Genomic DNA, 17,099 nt, shown 5'->3' with positions numbered 1-17,099 from the left:
ACTTGTAGTCTGACGTCAGGTTGTCAGTGCTATAAAGCAAGGCAGCTGACACCATTACATTAGTCTTTCTTGCCTTGGAACCCATAGGTCATTCCCTACCCGAGTTGGAATTTCATCTGAAAACATATAAAGCTAAGTACCCCGTTGGGGATCCTTTTTCCTTGCACTAACCGATGTCTGAAAAAGTTAACAGTTGTTTCGCCTGTGGAAAGCAGATCCCACACCGAGCTTTCCATTTGTACTGCGTCACTTGTTTAGGCCCAGACCACCATGTCCACCATTGCCGGTTCTGTGCCCTCTTTAATGCAGGAACCATTCGCCGTAGAGCTCTTATTGTAGACAGGTATTTTCGTCTTCCATCTTCACGTTCTGAAATGGTGTCCGTCAGCCAACAATCTGTGGACATTCCGAAAAAGCGTAGAGATAAAGATAGAGACAGACTACACAAAGCTAAGCCTTCTGATGACTGTACTGTTAAGCAGGTCGTCAGTTCTCCGGAATTCAGTGAGGCGCTTTTGCAGCCCCTGATGCCTGATTCAAAATCTACGCAGACCTGTACCGAGACCCTTTCTGAGTCTGGTATGCCGCAGAAATTTTCTTCGTCTTCTGAGCCTTTGGCTGTCTCTGCCTCGGTTGGTTCCGGAGCTGCGACGACATCTTCTCATCCGACTACCGTTCCTCTCAGATGGATGGATACTCTTAGGTCTAGAAGCCAGGCCACTCCTAGAAAATCTGCTTATAGCCACCATCTTGCTCCTGCTCCACCAGCCCAAGCACAATTGCTTAAAATGGTGGTAGGATCTCATTTCTCTTATCAGGGGTAGTCAGGCCACAACTTCTAAAAGGAAAATACACCCTTTCCCAGAAGTTATGACAGAACAGGATTCTGAGGAATCTGATTATTCAGTTTTTGAAGAGGAACTACAACCTCTGACTGCTTATGAGGATTCAGATGTAAAGAAATCCATTCCTTCTGCCTCCCCACCAGAAGACCTTTCCTTTGGGAAACCCTTCACACCCTCAAGGTGCATTTCCAATGGGAATCTCAGGATTTCCCCCAGTCTAAAAAAAGACTTGGAGAGTTTCTGGACCTGCCCCAGCACAGACCCCTGACCATCTCTCCTATTTTAGAAGTGGTGGCTGGTGTTTTCCATGAATCCAGCTTAGCTCCTAATGCCCTCCCACCTGCTCCCAGTAAACCTTACAGATATTACAGAGTACCGGATTCTCACAAATACCTGTACAGATGTCCACACAGAAAGCTAAAGCAGCTAAGACTAGTTTTGCCAAGAATCATGATGTTCTTCGTGTTTCACTGTAGCAGTCATTACATTTGGGTAATCTGCTGGCAGGTTGCCCTCAGTCGGCCTGAATATCAAATTCTTGGGTCCTGCATCGGTTGCTGTCTCCTCTTCCATGACGTCAGGTCGTCAGGGGTATAAAACAGGCAGCCGACGCCATTTTCTTCAGTCTTTCTTGCCGTGTGGTGCCCGAAGCAGAAACGGTTCACAAGTGCCAGTCGGCCGACTCCTGAAATTTTTGAATTCGAGTTTCAGAACCGAAGTCTTCAATTAAAGCTAAGTACCCCGTTGGGGAAACTTTTTCTTGCTCCATACCGATGTCAGTAAAAGTTAATAATCGCATTACTTGTGGGAAGCAAATACTCCTAAAGATTTTCATTTGTACTGTATTCCTTGCCTAGGCCCAGATCATAACGTGCCTTGCTGTCGGTTTTGTGCTAGATTTAACCAACGCACTATTAAGCGTCGTATATCTTTTCTTCAAAATATTTTGGAAACAGATTGAACTACCCTGAAATGTCATCAGATAGCTATCCGACTACCGGAGTTCACAAAAAACGCAAAGAAAAAGACAATGACAGACCGTCGAGGTCCAAAACCAACGACGAAGCTTCCCCTAAGCCAGTCGCCGGTTTGCCGGTACTCAGTGAGGCGCTTTCGCAGCCCCTGATACCCGCTACTTTCGAGTCTCAGGCCTCTACCAAGACCCATGTGGAGTCTGACACGCTGCGAGATTCTCAAACTATTGTACCCGCGGATGTCTGTCCCTCGGATGGGTCCGGAGCCACTGAGCAGGCACCGGCTTCTGAGGGTGTCTTCAGGCCTCAGCATTTCTATATAAAACCAATGCCAGCTTCAAAAACAAAGACAAAAGCAACTTCTAAGGCTAAAAAACTGACGCATGAGCCACGTGCTCAGGTCTCTATGCCCAAAAAGCATATGATCAAAATGGCTGAAGACCTAATTACCTTGATCAGGGGTTCCCAACCCCCCCCCCCCCCCCGATAAGAAGCCTAGGCAATACACTGATCATGAATCTTCAGATCAGGTTTCTATTTCTTCTGATTCCTCTTCTGATCAGGGATTTTCTGTACCACCCTATGAGGATTCAGATGCAGAGGAATCCATCCCTTCTGCATCTCCTCCTGAAGATTATTCCTTTGGAGAAACCTTGCATAGTTTGAGGGAACATTTTCATTGGGGGAGTCAAGATTTCTCTGAATCAAAAAAGAGGCTTAGGGATTTCCTTCTTCTCCTTCAGCATAGGCCTTTAGCCATTCCTCCTGTATTAGACATTGTTGATGATGTGTTTTCGGAATCAAGCATAACTCTAGATTCCTTACCTCCGGCTACTAGCAAGCCAGACAGATACTACAGGGTTCCTGACTCACACAAGTTTTTATTCAAATACCCTGCTGCTGACCCAGAAACTATCTCACAGGGTCCCAAAGGTGTAAAGGCCTCAACAGCTAAGAATCCTACCCCCTCTGATAGAGATTCCAGGGCGCTGGATAGATGGGGAAAGAAGGTTTATACGTCTGCAACCTTGGCAATTAGGGCCTTAAACTGCCAGTTTCATATGCTTAAATATCAACAGCATGTTATGGGATTATTGAAACAGAAAATGATGTTGATTTCTGAATGTGTGGAAAATAAAGAATTGCAGGAATTATTGCATGCAGCAGAACAAGTTGGAATGCATACTTTGCAATGTGGTTTTGATTCCTTGGAGGCCTCCTGCAGGGCCGCAGTTACTGGATCTGTGATTAGAAGGCATGCCTGGCTAAAGGAGCAAAATTTGCCTGATCATGTTAAAGCAAAATTGTTGGATGCACCTTTATAGCATGATACTCTGTTTGGTAATAAGGCAGAATAGGTTTTAAAGAAAATGGAAGACAAAGCTTAGTCTATGCAAACTGTAAAAGACTTTTTACAAGTGCAGCCACCAAGATTCCGTAAACACTGGCCTACAAAAAATTGGTCCTTTCCTGTGTCTGACAGAGCTTCACAGGGCAAATCCAGGCACTCAAAGGGCTCTAGATACCAATCACAGGATTCTTACAGGTCAAAGCAATGGGGTGCCTCTACCTCCAAATCTGGAGGAAATAAAGCGCAACCCTACAGTAAACAGTCTCAATGACTCCCCTCTGCCATCACCAAGCACTTATCTTTTGGCAGCCCGAGGAAAACTAGCAATTCATGCTCAAAATTGGCAGTTAATAACCCAGGACAAGTGGGTATTAAACATAGTATCCAAGGGATACAGATTTCATTTCTATACTTTGCCAATTCCAGACGGTTGTCCAGATCTGCCACACATTCCCACAAAATGGGAGGGTGGCCTAATGGTTACGGTGTTTGCCTTACAAACACAAGGTGCAGGGTTTGAGTCTCACAAGGGATAATTAGCTGGGCTTAAAATGGCTCGCAAGGGCAGTTAGCTTAGTACTAACCTATGAACCAATGGGCAGAGGCACAGAAACAAGTTACGTCCCTCCTGGATATGGGGGCTATTCAGCCAGTACCAGAACAGGAAAAAGGACAAGGGTTTTACTCAAGACTGTTCTTGGTACCCAGAAAAGACAATGCCTGGTGCCCAATACTGGATTTATCAATTTTGAGCACATTCTTGGACAAACCAAAATTCAAAATGCTAACTTTGCAGCAGCTTCTGCCCATGCTGGGCAAAAACGCTTGGCTAGTGACTCTGGACTTAAAAGAGGCATACCTGCATATCCCAATAAGGGAATCGTGCAGAAGATACCTCCGCTTCAAGGCTGGTATTATGCATTGCCAATACTCTGCACTGCCCTTTGGCTTATCTACTGCACCCAGGGTCTTTACAAAGTGCCTGGCACCAGTAATTGCATTTTGCAGACAAAGAAGTATACAAATCTATCCTTACCTGGACAACTGTCTCATTCAAGCAGAAAACAAGGGCATTCTTTTTCAACATCTGACATTTGTGAAAAGGCTTCTAACATGCCTAAGGTACACAGTAAACGTAAAGAAATCACAACTGGTACCCTCCCAAAAGATAACATTCCTGGGTGCAAGCTTGAATACAACTGCCCAGATGGCTTACCTTATGCCAGACAAACAAAGGCAACTGACTATTTACTTCAAACAGATGGCAACCAAAACCCAGTTATCTGCAAGACAAATTCTGCAGGCTTTGGGGTTCATGGCATCCTCCATTATACTGAATCCATATACAAGACTGCATATGAGGAAACTACAGTGGTACCTAAAACGTTTTTGGAGTCAACATTGTCACAGTCTGGAAACAATGATTCCTCATTCCCTGCCTACAATAGGAGTTTCTTTGGTGGGCAGAGACATGTCACCAGAACATGGGACGGTCTTTCACTCTACCCACTGCCAAACAAACCCTAACTACAGACGCATCAGACTATGATTGGGGGCTCACCTGGCGGGGAAGTGCATTCAGGGCATATGGAGCCCAAAACAATGCATCTGCATATCAACCAGAAAGAGATGTTAGCTGTTCAGAATGCCCTGACAGCCTTCAAGGACTTACTTCATCCAGGACAACTACTGATAAAGACGGACTACACCACGGTTATGTGGTACATAAACAAGCAGGGGGGCACACACTCCTACCCCCTTTGCAGACTAGCCATGGCATTGTGAGACACAGCCTTGACTTACCAAGTACATCTTCAAACTCATTTCCTGCCAGGAAAACAAAATACTCTGGCAGACGACCTAAGCAGAAACCTTATGGACCCTCATGAGTGGAAACTGGATCCACAAGTCTTCAGCATGATAACAAAGAAATGGGGGAGTCTGGACATAGATCTATTTGCCTCTCCCCAGAATTATCAACTGGACAAATTCTGCAAAAGGACTTATCCCAGACAAGCATGGAAAGTGGAAGCCCTATCCTTCATTTGGGAAAACCTATCAGTCTACGCCTTTCCTCCTCTGCCTCTTCTTCCCAAGGTCCTACTAAAGGTCAGACAAGAAAAAACAAAAATGATTCTAGTTGCCCCGGACTGACCTCGCCAGCACTTATACTCAATCCTAAGGAATATGTCTCAACTCTCTCCTTGGTACTTGCCTCAAATACCTCATTTACTGTCTCAGCAGAATAATCAAATCCTGCACAATCAGCTCCAAACTCTGAACCTGACAGCATGGCTGATCATGTAGTTATTCAAACAACACCTCTCAGTAAATCTGTGATGGATGTCATTTTGGAAGCCAGAAGGCAAATCGGTGATGGATGTCATTTTGGAAGCCAGAAGGCCTAGTACTAGAAAATCTTATGCTGATAAATGGAAGAGATTCTGTGCTTGGAACCAAGCACAAGGAACTGACACAGCAAAGCCAAATATTCCTCAGATTTTACAATACTTGACTGAGATGCTTGACAAGGGCCTATCTTTTTCATCAATAAAAATCCATGCCTCTGCCATCTCAGCTCGTTACAACACAGAGCCACTGATCTTTTCTCATCCTTTGCTAAAACAGTATCTTAGAGGGCCAAAAATTTAAGGCCTCCCAGAAGATCACCAATTCCTGCATGAAACCTCAATTTTGTGTTGGAAAAGCTCACCCTGCTTCCATTTGAACCAGCTGCTGCTGCAGATATAAACTTTTTATCCTGGAAAACAGCTTTACTTCTGGTAATCACTTCAGCAAGAAGGGTTTCAGAACTACAGGCCCTCATGGCTGTGGAGCCTTTTATTATAATTTACCCATAAAGGGTGTCCCTCAGGACCAATCCTTCCTTTATGCCTAAGGTGGTATCCAGTGTGGCTCTTAACCAAACTTCACCTGGTAACTTTTTACACAAATCCGCAGAACAAGGGGGAGCGGATTCTGCATTCCTTGAACGTGCACAGACAACTAAAATTCTACTTAAACATGACCAGATCTCTAAGAAAGTCTGAGCAGCTACTGGTGGCATTTGCTGCAGGATCAGAGGGAAAGGCTATTTCAAGGCAGACTATTTCAAAGTGGATAAGCCACTGCATTAGTTTCTGCAATTTGCATCATGGTAAACCGGTGCCCAAGGGCATTAGGTCACATTCCACCAAGGCTGCATCTACATCAGCAGCTTTTCTCAGAGGGGTGCCAACCAAAGACATTCTAGAAGCTGCTACTTGGAGTTCTGTTCATACTTTTACAAAGCATTATAATTTGCCTCTCTTCTCTAAGTCCAGGGCAGGCTTTGCCACTGCAGTTCTGCAGGGCATTATAGCCGCTCCTAATGCTATATTTAGTTCCAACCTCCCATCCATAGCTTTGGGATTCTACCCAAATGTAATGACTGCAGCAGTGATACACGAAGAACATAGTACAGTTGTGTACACTTACCATAAATGTAGATGTTCGAGTGCTTTCACTGTTGCAGTCCGGGTTACTCACCTGCCATCCCCTTTTATTCTACAGCTTTTCTTTCCTTCACTATATTCTACAGCCTTTGTGGTGTATTTGCTTTTAGATGAAGGTAAAGTTTATGTTGTGACAATTGCATGTATTTATATATATATATATATGTATATATATATATATATATATATATATATATATATATAGATATAGATATAGATATATATATATATATATATATATATATATATAGAGATATATATAGAGATATATATATATATATATATATATATATATATATATATTTGCTCCCCATTTGGGGGTGCACCTGACATCTGGGACAAGAAAAACTGAAGAAGATGGTGTCGGCTGCCTGTTTTATACCCCTGATGACCTGACGTCATGGAAGAGGAGACAGCAACCGACGCAGGACCCAAAACTTTGATATTCAGGCCGACTGAGGACAACCTGCCAGCAGATTACCCAAATGTAGTGACTGTAATAGTGAATACACTCGAACATCTACATTTATGGTAAGTGTACACAGCTGTACTTTCCTTCTGACAAGGATTCCAGAGCTCTGGACGGATGGGGTAAAAAAGTATACACCTCTGCAACCTCCGCTATCTGAGCACTCAGCTGTCCGTTCCATATGTTAAAATATCAACAACACACTTTGGAACTATTAAAACAAAAGATTTCAACCTTTCCTGACTGTGCCAATTTGTTAGAGTTAGCAGATTTACTGCACTCTACTTGTCAAGTGGCCAAACACTCATTACAGTGTGGCTATGATGCCCTAGAAGCCTCAAGCAGGGCAACAGTGTCAGGATCTGTCATTAGGAGACATGCATGGTTGAAGAAACAACCTCTCCCTGATCATGTCAAGTCTAAACTAATTGATGCACCCCTGGATAAGGACAGCTTGTTTGGAGTAAAAGGAGAAGAGGTGCTTAAAAAGATGGAAGACAAAGCAATAGCTATGCAAACAACAAAAGATTTATTTCAGGTTCAACCTCTCAGGTTCAGCAGGAACTTGCCCTATAAGCACTGTTCCTTCCCTGCATCTTGCAGACAAGGCCAGGGTAAGCCCCACAGGGACAGACCACCCAGGCCCCTATCCCAGGGGCAACAGAAAACCAAACAGTGGACAACTTCCACCCCAGAGGCAGGGAGTTCTAAACCACCCTTCTATGGCAAAAACTCTCAACAACTTTCTCTCCCCCTCTGCCTGCCTTTCTCACACCAAAATGCTAGGAGGAAGGCTCTCCCTTTGCGAAGAATATTGGCTTTCTGTAACAAAGGACCAATGCATCTTAAAGATAATTTTTCAGGGATGCAAATTCTCTTTCAACAAACTCCCAATTCCAGGGAGGTACCCAGACTTACCTCCAAATCAGTGGGCAGAGGCATTGAAACAGGTACAAACTCTCATATCCCAAGGGGCAGTAGAACCTGTCCCCTCAGATCAAACAGGCAAAGGCTTTTATTCCAGACTATTCCTTGTTCCCAGAAAAGAGGGCACTTGGTGCCCCATCCCGAACACCTTCCTGGTGGTCCCCAAATTCAAAATGCTAATGTTGCAGCATCTGCTGCTTATGCTGACAAAAAATGCCTGGCTAGTGACCCTAGACTAAAAAGATGCCTACATCCACATCCCCGTAAGGGAGTCCTGGAGGAAATTCCTGCACTTCAGAGCAGGCTCAAAACACTTTCAGTTATCTGTGCTACCCTTTGGCTTATCTACTGCACCCAAAGTATTCATCAAATGCTTAGCCTTGGCCGTAGCATTTTGCAGACAGAGAAATATACAGATTTACCCTTATCTGGACGACTGCCTCATTCAGGCAGAGTGCAAAGAAAAGCTGCTCCAGGACCTTCTGTTTGTCAAAACCCTCCTAACTTCCCTAGGATTCACCATAAGCAAGAAGAAATCAAAGCAAACACCCTCTAGAAAGATCATTTTCTTGGGAACACTGCTGGACACAGCACCCCCAATGGCCTTCCTATCCCCAGAAAAGCAGAGCTTCCTGCCTCTCTACTTTAGCCAGCTGGCTTCCAGAAGTCACCTTACCGCGAGGAAGTTCCTGCAAGCCTTGGGGTACATGGCATCTTGCATTCTTCCCTTACATGTCAATCAGAAGGAAATGATGGCAGTACAAAAGGCTCTGACATCCTTCAAACTCCATCTCAAGCCAGGGGTTCTCCTTATCAAAACAGACAACACCACAGTGATGTGGTAAATCAACAAACAGGGAGCGAACCAATCTTACCCTCTCTGCAGGCTAGCCATGAACCTCTGGCTGACAGCCACCTCCATGGTTTTACACCTTATTGCTAAATACCTACCAGTGATCAACAACCAGACCACCTTGGTAGACCACCTAAGCAGAAACTTACTGGAACCCCACGAATGGCAACTTCACAGAAAAATCTTTTTGCAAGTCATTCAAGAATGGGGAATTCCAAAGGTGGATCTGTTCGCTTCGCACCTCAAACACCAGCTGGAAAAATTCTGTACCAGGGAGTACCACCACTGAGCGTGGAAGGTGGATGCCTTGACCTTCCCCTGGAACTCCTTCTTTGTGTACACATTCCCTCCTCTGCCTCTTATTCCCAAGGTACTGATCGAGATAAGGGAGGAGAGACCAAAGGCCATTTTCATTGCTCCAGATTTTCCCAGACAGCATTGGTACCCCTTACTGCTCAGCCTGATATTACGGCTTCCTAGGCAGCTTCCCGTGATCTCAGACCTCTTGACCCAGGGGGGAGGGGGGATGCTGCACCCAGACTTGCAGACTCTCAAACTTTCAGTATGGCTAATACTTCAAAAAGAAACAAGGGGTCTGTGTTAAGCAAACAGGTCCCAGACATTATCACAGAGGCCAGAAGGCCCAGCACCAGAAAGTCTTATGTAGGGAAATGGAAAAGATTCTGCTCCTGGAGCCAGTCCAGAGGGTGCAGTACCTCACAACCTTCCATCCCTCTTATCTTGGACTACCTAGCCAAGTTACTCAATAGTGTCCTCTTAAAATCCATGCCTCAGCCATTTCAGCTCATTTCGATTCAGACCAGCCCCTCTTTTAAACAATTCCTCAAAGGGGCTTCTAATATCAGACCTCCCAGAATGCCACCCACGCCAGCCCTAGGACCTGAATTATGTTTTAGAAAAACAAACTTTACCTCCATTCGAACCTGCTGCTTCAGCAAAATTGAAATATCTCTCCTGGAAGACTGCTTTCCTACTAGCTACCACCTCAGCCAGAAGGGTTTCAGAACTTCAGGTACTCATGGCCATTGAGCCCTTCATTTTCCATGTAGACAAGGTCTCCCCGAGGACTAACCCCTCCTTTATATGCCCACTGTCGTATCTGATGTGACTCTCAACCAGGCCATACATCTACCCACCTTCTTTCCTAACTCTCAAAACAAGGGAGAAAGAATTTTGCACTCACTACGCGTGCATAGACAACTCAGGTACTACCTGGACCGTACTAAACCCTTCAGTAAAACAGAGCAGCTTCTTGTCAGCTTTGCCCCAGAGGCAGAGGGGAAGTCCATTTCCAAGCAAACCATTTCCAAATGGATATCACACTGTATCCATTTCTGCTACAGACTACATGGGACATAAGTCTATTCTTACCCATTCCACTAGGGCAGCCTCCACTTCAACAGCATTTTCAGAGGAGTTCCCACCAGGGACATCTTGGAAGCTGCCACCTAGACCTCTGTCCATTCCTTTACAAAGCATTACCACCTACCTCTTTTCTCTAAGTCTAGGGCAGGGTTTGCCTCTGCAGTTCTGCAGAGTTTGCTGACCCATGCCTTGGGCTCGCTCTAATCCTTCCACCCCTCTCCTCATCTTTGGGAATCCTCCCACAGGTGATTGGAAAAGTGAAACACAAAGACCATAGTACAGATGTTTGAGTTTATTCACTGTTGCAGTCCTGGTTTCCCTCCCTCCTTCCCCCTTATATCCTCTTTCCCTAGGGGGATATAAGCTTCCAACAGTGGCTTTTAGCAACCAGGACCACTTTACCATATTTCCTTGTGCTTCTGACTGGTCAGGGCAATAAAAACTGATGTAGTTACGTTGGCTGCCTTGCTTTATAGCACTGACGACCTGATGTCAGACTACAGGGGGCAGCAGCTGACGTAGAATGACATTGACTCTGGAGTTTGGGCCGACCGAGGGCTACCACAGCAGGGATAACCCACAGGTGATGACTGCAACAGTGAATACACCCGAACATCTACATTTATGGTAAATGTACACAACTATACTTTCTCCCACTTTTGGAAATGGCCAGGGGCAATTATTTATTTCAGTTTGATGACCGGGGAAGTCCACCGGGCCAAGAAGAGTCCGTTTTCAGTGGAGACCAGGGGGAAAAGCTCCATTGACAAATAAGAAACAAGTAAATTACGAATATATACAAAGCAGTGTGATTAGTTACATAAAACTGAGAATATAGTGTAATACCTATGAGGCATGTAGTTATAATACATGCAAGGAAATACAGACAGTAGAACAGTGGTGGAAAGTTTTTGTAAGTACACAGTTATAGTACATATATGTAATAAAATCACAGTTTTAGATATAAAAGGAGATCTAATAAGGTTAGCTACAGTGTAGCAGGAGACTGTCCTTTCTAGGTAGTGGAAAGTAGTAGTAGGCAATGAAGTGGTATGAGAAGTGGGTGTGGTAGGGGGTGGGAGAATAGTTATGGGAGAGATTTATGTAGGAGAGTTGCATGGGCATGTCCATTTTGAAGCAAGATGTGAGAATAGGAGAGATTTGAAGCTGATGTGGTTAGGGGTGTTGCACAGGGAGGGAGGTAGAGAGTTCCAGTTAGATATGGAGCAAGATAGCAGGAGGTTATGAGGGTTTTTACATTTGTAGGAGGTTTTGGTTTTCTGATCTGAGTGAGCGGTTAGGAATGTAGGGGGTTAGGTTGGCAGCAAGAGATGGGCAATAGAAAGGTTTGAAGATGAGCTTCTGGGCAGTGGTAATTTTAAGAAAGCTTAGGTAATTGGGTAGTTCGAGCCATTGCAGGGTATGGCAAGAGTGGCAGTGGTGGGATGAGTTTTTTGAGTTGGTAGTGATAGTGAATTTGCTGATTTTATTGTAGCAGTATTTGAGTTTGGATTGTAGGACGAGTCAGAGATTAGTTGGTAGAGGGGTACCATACATAAGGGAGGGGAGAAGGTAGGAGGGGGCAATGTTTTTTCTGATGGAGGGGTAAGATAGCACTTGTGTCTGTACAGGAGTCCTGGTTTTTTGTGTTTTTTTTTTTTTTTTTTTTATGGTGGTTTGAATATGAGTGTCAAATTCATCAATGATAACACCAAGCAGTTTAGTATTTGACACAATATAAAGAATGAGTTTTTGTTGATGGGGGAGTTTCTAGAAGGGGAAAAAATCATCAGTTTTGTTTTATTAGGGTTCAGGGCCAGGTGATTGTTTTGCATCCAGGTTCTGTATTAGAGAAAGCTAATTGGGTTTTTAGAAGCAAGTAGGTGGGGGAGTAAGCTGAGCAGATTATTGATGAATCATCTGTATATTGGATTAGTGATAAATCATGGATGGTGTGGTGATAGTTATTGATAAATATATTGAAGAGTAGGGGACCTAGATCAGAACCCTGGGGTACGCCAGTGGGTGTGTTTAGGAAGGGAGAGGTTGAGGATTTCCATTGCATGGCTTGTTGTCATTCAGAGAGGTAGCTAGAGAACCAGGATATGGTGGAGGCAGAAGCTGAGAGACGAGAGTTGAGATAGGAGTATGGGGTGGGAGATGCTATTAAAAGCTTTGTATAGATCGAGGGACAGGGTAGATATGAGTTTGCCAGAGTCGCGTGCTTGGTTAATGGTCTCAAGTAAGGAAAGGAGGGCAGTCGTACTGTGGCCAGGGAGGAATCCTTGTTGCGTGGGGGAGAGATTAGATATGGCAATACTTGTGAATGGATTCATTTCTCCAGTGTTTTAGAAAGGGGGGAAAGGATGGCAATAGGCCTGAAATCTGTGGTGTCATTGTTTTTACCACCCTTATGTAGAGGGGGTTATGTATGCATTTCACCAGATAGAAGGGACATAGGCTTCATGGATGGATTGGTTTATTAAGATGGAGATGGGAAAGGCAATGCTGTCTGCAGCTATTTTGAGGAAAGCTAATGGTAGATTGTCAGGTGAGTTGAGGCAAGGTTTTAGTTGGTGGAGAATTTTTTTATTGTACCTGTGGGGATTGGTTTTAGGCTAAAAGTGGAGGGAGGAGATCTGTAGTTTGAGGGGTGTGGGGGAGCAGTTGGGGTTGGGGAAAGAGGAGGATAGTTTAGCTATACAGTCAACAAAGAAGGAGTTAAACTGGGTGGCAGTTTCAAGGTAGGTAAGATTGGGGTTGGGACAGGGGTTATCTGTATTTCCAGATTGGAGGAGAGAGGAGATTGTGTCCCAGAATTTTCTAGGGTTGGTAGAGTACTTAGATTGAAGTTTGGAGTAGTATGCTTTGCGGTCTCTGGTTATTAGTTTTTTATGGTGTTTCGGAGTTGTTTGACTTCAGGTAGGGTGTTAGTTTTTTTGTTTCTTTGGTATTGCTTCCATGTTTTGTCCCTTTGGAGCATGATTAGTTTATTTTGATAGCCAGGGGGAGGCTTTAGCTTTGACTTGTTTGGTTCTTAGAGGAGCTTGGTTGTTGATTAGGTTTAAAAAAGTTTCATTGAAGTAGTTAGTGGCAGTGTCGAGGGGTAGAGTTCTTGGGGGGTCCAGCCAGTAAGTTTTAGACATTCGGAAAAACTTTGCGGGTTGAAGTGGGAGAGGTTGCGAGTTTGAAAGTAGTGATGTTGGTTTTGAAGATGAGATGGGTGATGGTCAGCAAAGGCAGGTAGGTGGTCACTGAGAGGATCTGGAAGGATTCCAGCAGTTTAAATGAGGTTGGGATGGGATTTTAAGATCTAGTCAGTGATGGTGCCAGAGGTCCCATCCTTATTGGGTCTGGTGAGAGAGTTTATGAGGTGGGTGAAGTTGAAGAGGTTGATTGTCTGAGATGGGGTTTGAGAGTTTATATTGGCCCAGTTAATGTTCATGTCACCTAGGATGTAGGTTTCATTTTTAATGGTAGAGGAAAGCCAGGAGAAGATATCTTCTAGTATAGTGATAGTGTTGCCTATGGGCATATAGAGGGTGGTCTTAAATATGGATTTGTGATTATTGATTTTTATTAGAGCTATGGTAATTTCAGCTTTGGAGAAGTGTGGGATATGATTGGAGTATGGAGTAACTGTATGGGTAGAGGACTAGATAATAGCTACGCCACCACCTTTCTTGTTAAGTCTGTCATTGCGAATAATTTGGTAACCAGGTGGGAGGATGTTGTTGTCTTTTATGGAGGGTTTAAGCCAGGTCTCTGAGATGGCTACTATGTCTGGGTGATTGTGGTTGAGCCAGACATGGAGGTTAGGGAAATTATTTCGAAGGCTTTGAGCACTGAATGTAGTGAGGCAAATAGATTTGAGTCTTTGAGGGAGTGTGGGAGGGGAGTTTGTGGTTTGTGTAGTGGGAGTGGGTCTGGGATTGGGATGGATGTCGCCGGAGAGTGAGGGGGGTATTTGGTAGAGAATGACAGTAAGGTAGTTTAATGTGGATGGAAAGTTTGAGCGGTGGAAGGGGGTGGACATTTTGGGATGAGATTGGAGGGGTGAGTTAGATGAATGTGGGAGGGGTAGGATTGTGTGTTTGAATAGCATGGTTGGGTTAGAGGAGTAGAGGTTGTGTTATGGAGCTGAAAGATGGTGTGGAAGTAGACTGGGAAGTGGCTGTGGAATGTGAAAGTGGGGTATGGCAGGGATAAGGAAGTTGTGTAAGAAATGTAAGACAGGTGAGGGAGGTTAGCAAGGCTGGTAGGTGTGATAGAGTAGGAGGCATTGTTAAAGTTGGGTGGAGTCTATAAAATTGGAGTGTTTGTGGTGGGTGGGGTATTGTGTTTGGATGTTAGGTAGAGGGGATTGTGGACGAATAAGTGTACAGGTAGTGGGGGTGTGTGGGAATTGGCATGGCAGGGTAGGGGAGCAGAGTGAACCTGCAGGGCAAACAGAGCAGGTTCAGACCCCAGCAGAGCTGAATGAAAAACACTAAATGAGTGCTTATAGCAATGTAGATAGCAGGTTTAGTCAAGTGTTTGAGATATGGTTAGACTAGTAATGGTAAATGAATATTTGCAATCTGTATGCGCTCTGTGTAGTGGTTTGAGTGACTGGTTATTGGCTTGAATTTCGGACTGCTAGTGTGTTTGGTTCAGAAGGAAGCAGCAGAGTGCTAGTGGACTATGACTGGGTAGGATGGCAGGCTGGTAGGAGGGGAGTTATGGAGTTCTGCTGCCACCTAGTGGTATAATACTGGTGGAACAGAGGGCAGGAAAGATAAATCAGAGTCCTTGCTAACAGAAAAAACCTCAAATAGAAATAGCATACAGTTTAAACTGTAATAGTTAACAGGCTGGTGGAGCTTACATGCACTGCTGTTGGTGCAAATTACAGGGTGTTCTTGAGATCCAAAAAGTAAGATGGTTGATTGGTGATAATCCTGATTTCAGGTTTAGGAATAGCAAGTCATTGAAGAGACAGTTATGTTATAAAAACACTATCAGGGGATATACACCACTGTCACTAAGGGAAGGAACTTTTCACTGTAAACAATGTAAAGCTTGCAAGTTCATCCATTCAGTTAATCATATTCAGGTAATCATTTTGTGCAGCCACATAAGGGGTTTGTTCTAGAGAGACATCTTTATATGCTGATTGCAGAACAAAGGACTTGGTCTTCTTTTCGTATTGTGTAGAATGTTATGTGTATTATATAGGTAAGACTAACAGGCGCCTCAAAGAACACATTTTAGAACACGTGGGTGATGTGTGAGGAATAAAAAGTGTAGGAGTGCAATAGCACAACGTGATTGATAAAGGGGAAAAGCATAGTTGTAGATTTCTAGTTATAGAGGTTTTAGCGATGAGCGTTGGGGGGGGGGGGATTTTAAGAATTTTACTGAGGGACAAGAGCAGGAATGGATTATACGGTTAGGAGCAGATAAGTTTCCAGGTATCAATGAATGTATTTACCTGAAACCACATTTGAAATCCCGCCCCCTTAAACATTGAGCATAGAATAGTTTAAGAAGTGTTTTATTATGTTCTGTATGAATATGTTTCATATTAGTATCTTGTTTTTCTAGAGCTTTGATATATTTGATAAGAGATGTTAATTTCTAAGTACCCCCTTAATTATTCTTATGAACAGGTTGCCTTTTGACAATCCCTATATTGTGATGTACTAGTTTGATTTTATGCATTGACTTGATGAGTTAATTTTTTTGGCCTCTTTGATTGACTTTTGTATTTAAATAGTGACTGGCTGTTTTAGATTAGGTCTGAAGAAGCTACCTAGGTGGTAGTGAAAGCACTTACCCATTCTGTATCGACACGTTGTTTAAAGTGTTCATTTATATCCATTAAAAGTTTGTTTTATATCTTCTACTGTGGTGTGCACCCAGCTTTCTGTTTGTTTTGGACTGTTTTGGTGCTTAGGAGTGCACTTTACCAACCAAAGAATCTTTTTTTCGAAATGTCAAAAGATTTTTAATACTCTTAACATATACTGGAAGAATCACGCAGCAAAAAAGGTAGGCCAAAAAAGAGTTTATTTTACATGCATGGAGACTTGCCACAGTTCTTGGTTGTCAGCAGTCTAATTTCTACACACTTTACATGGGTTTTTATACCCTCTTTTGTGCATACACAGCAGCTGGTTACTAGACAAGGAATTTCAGTCAAGGCTATAAATTCACTCACTGGAGCCTTAGATGGTAAAAAGTCAGACACAAGATAAGTTGGTGCCTACATCAAGGTAACATCTATGCACTCCTCCTTGGTCAGAGGTCAGTCCCAAGATAGGCCTGTGCCTGGACCAAAGTAGCATCTGTGCATTCCTTTCTGGTCAGCAAATTCCTTACAAGAAAAACAACTCATTTTAGCTTATTTCTTTGCACGCAATGCAGTTTCACATTTTAACCCTTCCTATACAGGATACAAAGATGTTGAACACAAAGATTCTTACTACATTTCCCCTCACAACACTTTGTATCCCCAGTAATACATTTTATTCATACAGGTTTTAACACGATTCATTTTCTGTATATTCAGAATAATAAGCTTTAGTTGCCTTGGCAGACAATACACTTGATATTATCATTCGGATGCAAGGAATGCAACAACAACCCAACAGTAGGAATATAATGGCACCAACACATACAGCAATTAAGACATTCATAAATACTGTTCCCCAATTTCCAAACCAATTCTGGAAAAAGTCAGTCAATGGATTCTGTCCTGGTTTTGTAAGTTCAGAAACTTGTTGTAAGATCTCCAAATGACTGTCTATATCGTGCTC

At 43.6% G+C, this 17,099-nt stretch overlaps 1 protein-coding gene across 1 annotated transcript in view; it reads left to right on the top strand.

Annotated features, from left to right (window-relative positions):
• Positions 1–17,099, top strand: part of LOC122812929 (lethal(3)malignant brain tumor-like protein 4) — a 2,410,392-nt gene that overhangs the window by 1,520,113 nt on the left and 873,180 nt on the right. The gene's annotated exons all lie outside the window — the stretch shown is intronic.

This window comes from Protopterus annectens, chromosome 1.part1 (genome assembly GCF_019279795.1).
Source record: "Protopterus annectens isolate FY-2018-M chromosome 1.part1, PAN1.0, whole genome shotgun sequence".
In the NCBI taxonomy this organism is placed as follows: Eukaryota; Metazoa; Chordata; order Ceratodontiformes; family Protopteridae; genus Protopterus; species Protopterus annectens.
Note: the sequence above shows the minus strand (reverse complement) of the source record. Positions and strands in the feature narration are given on the sequence as shown.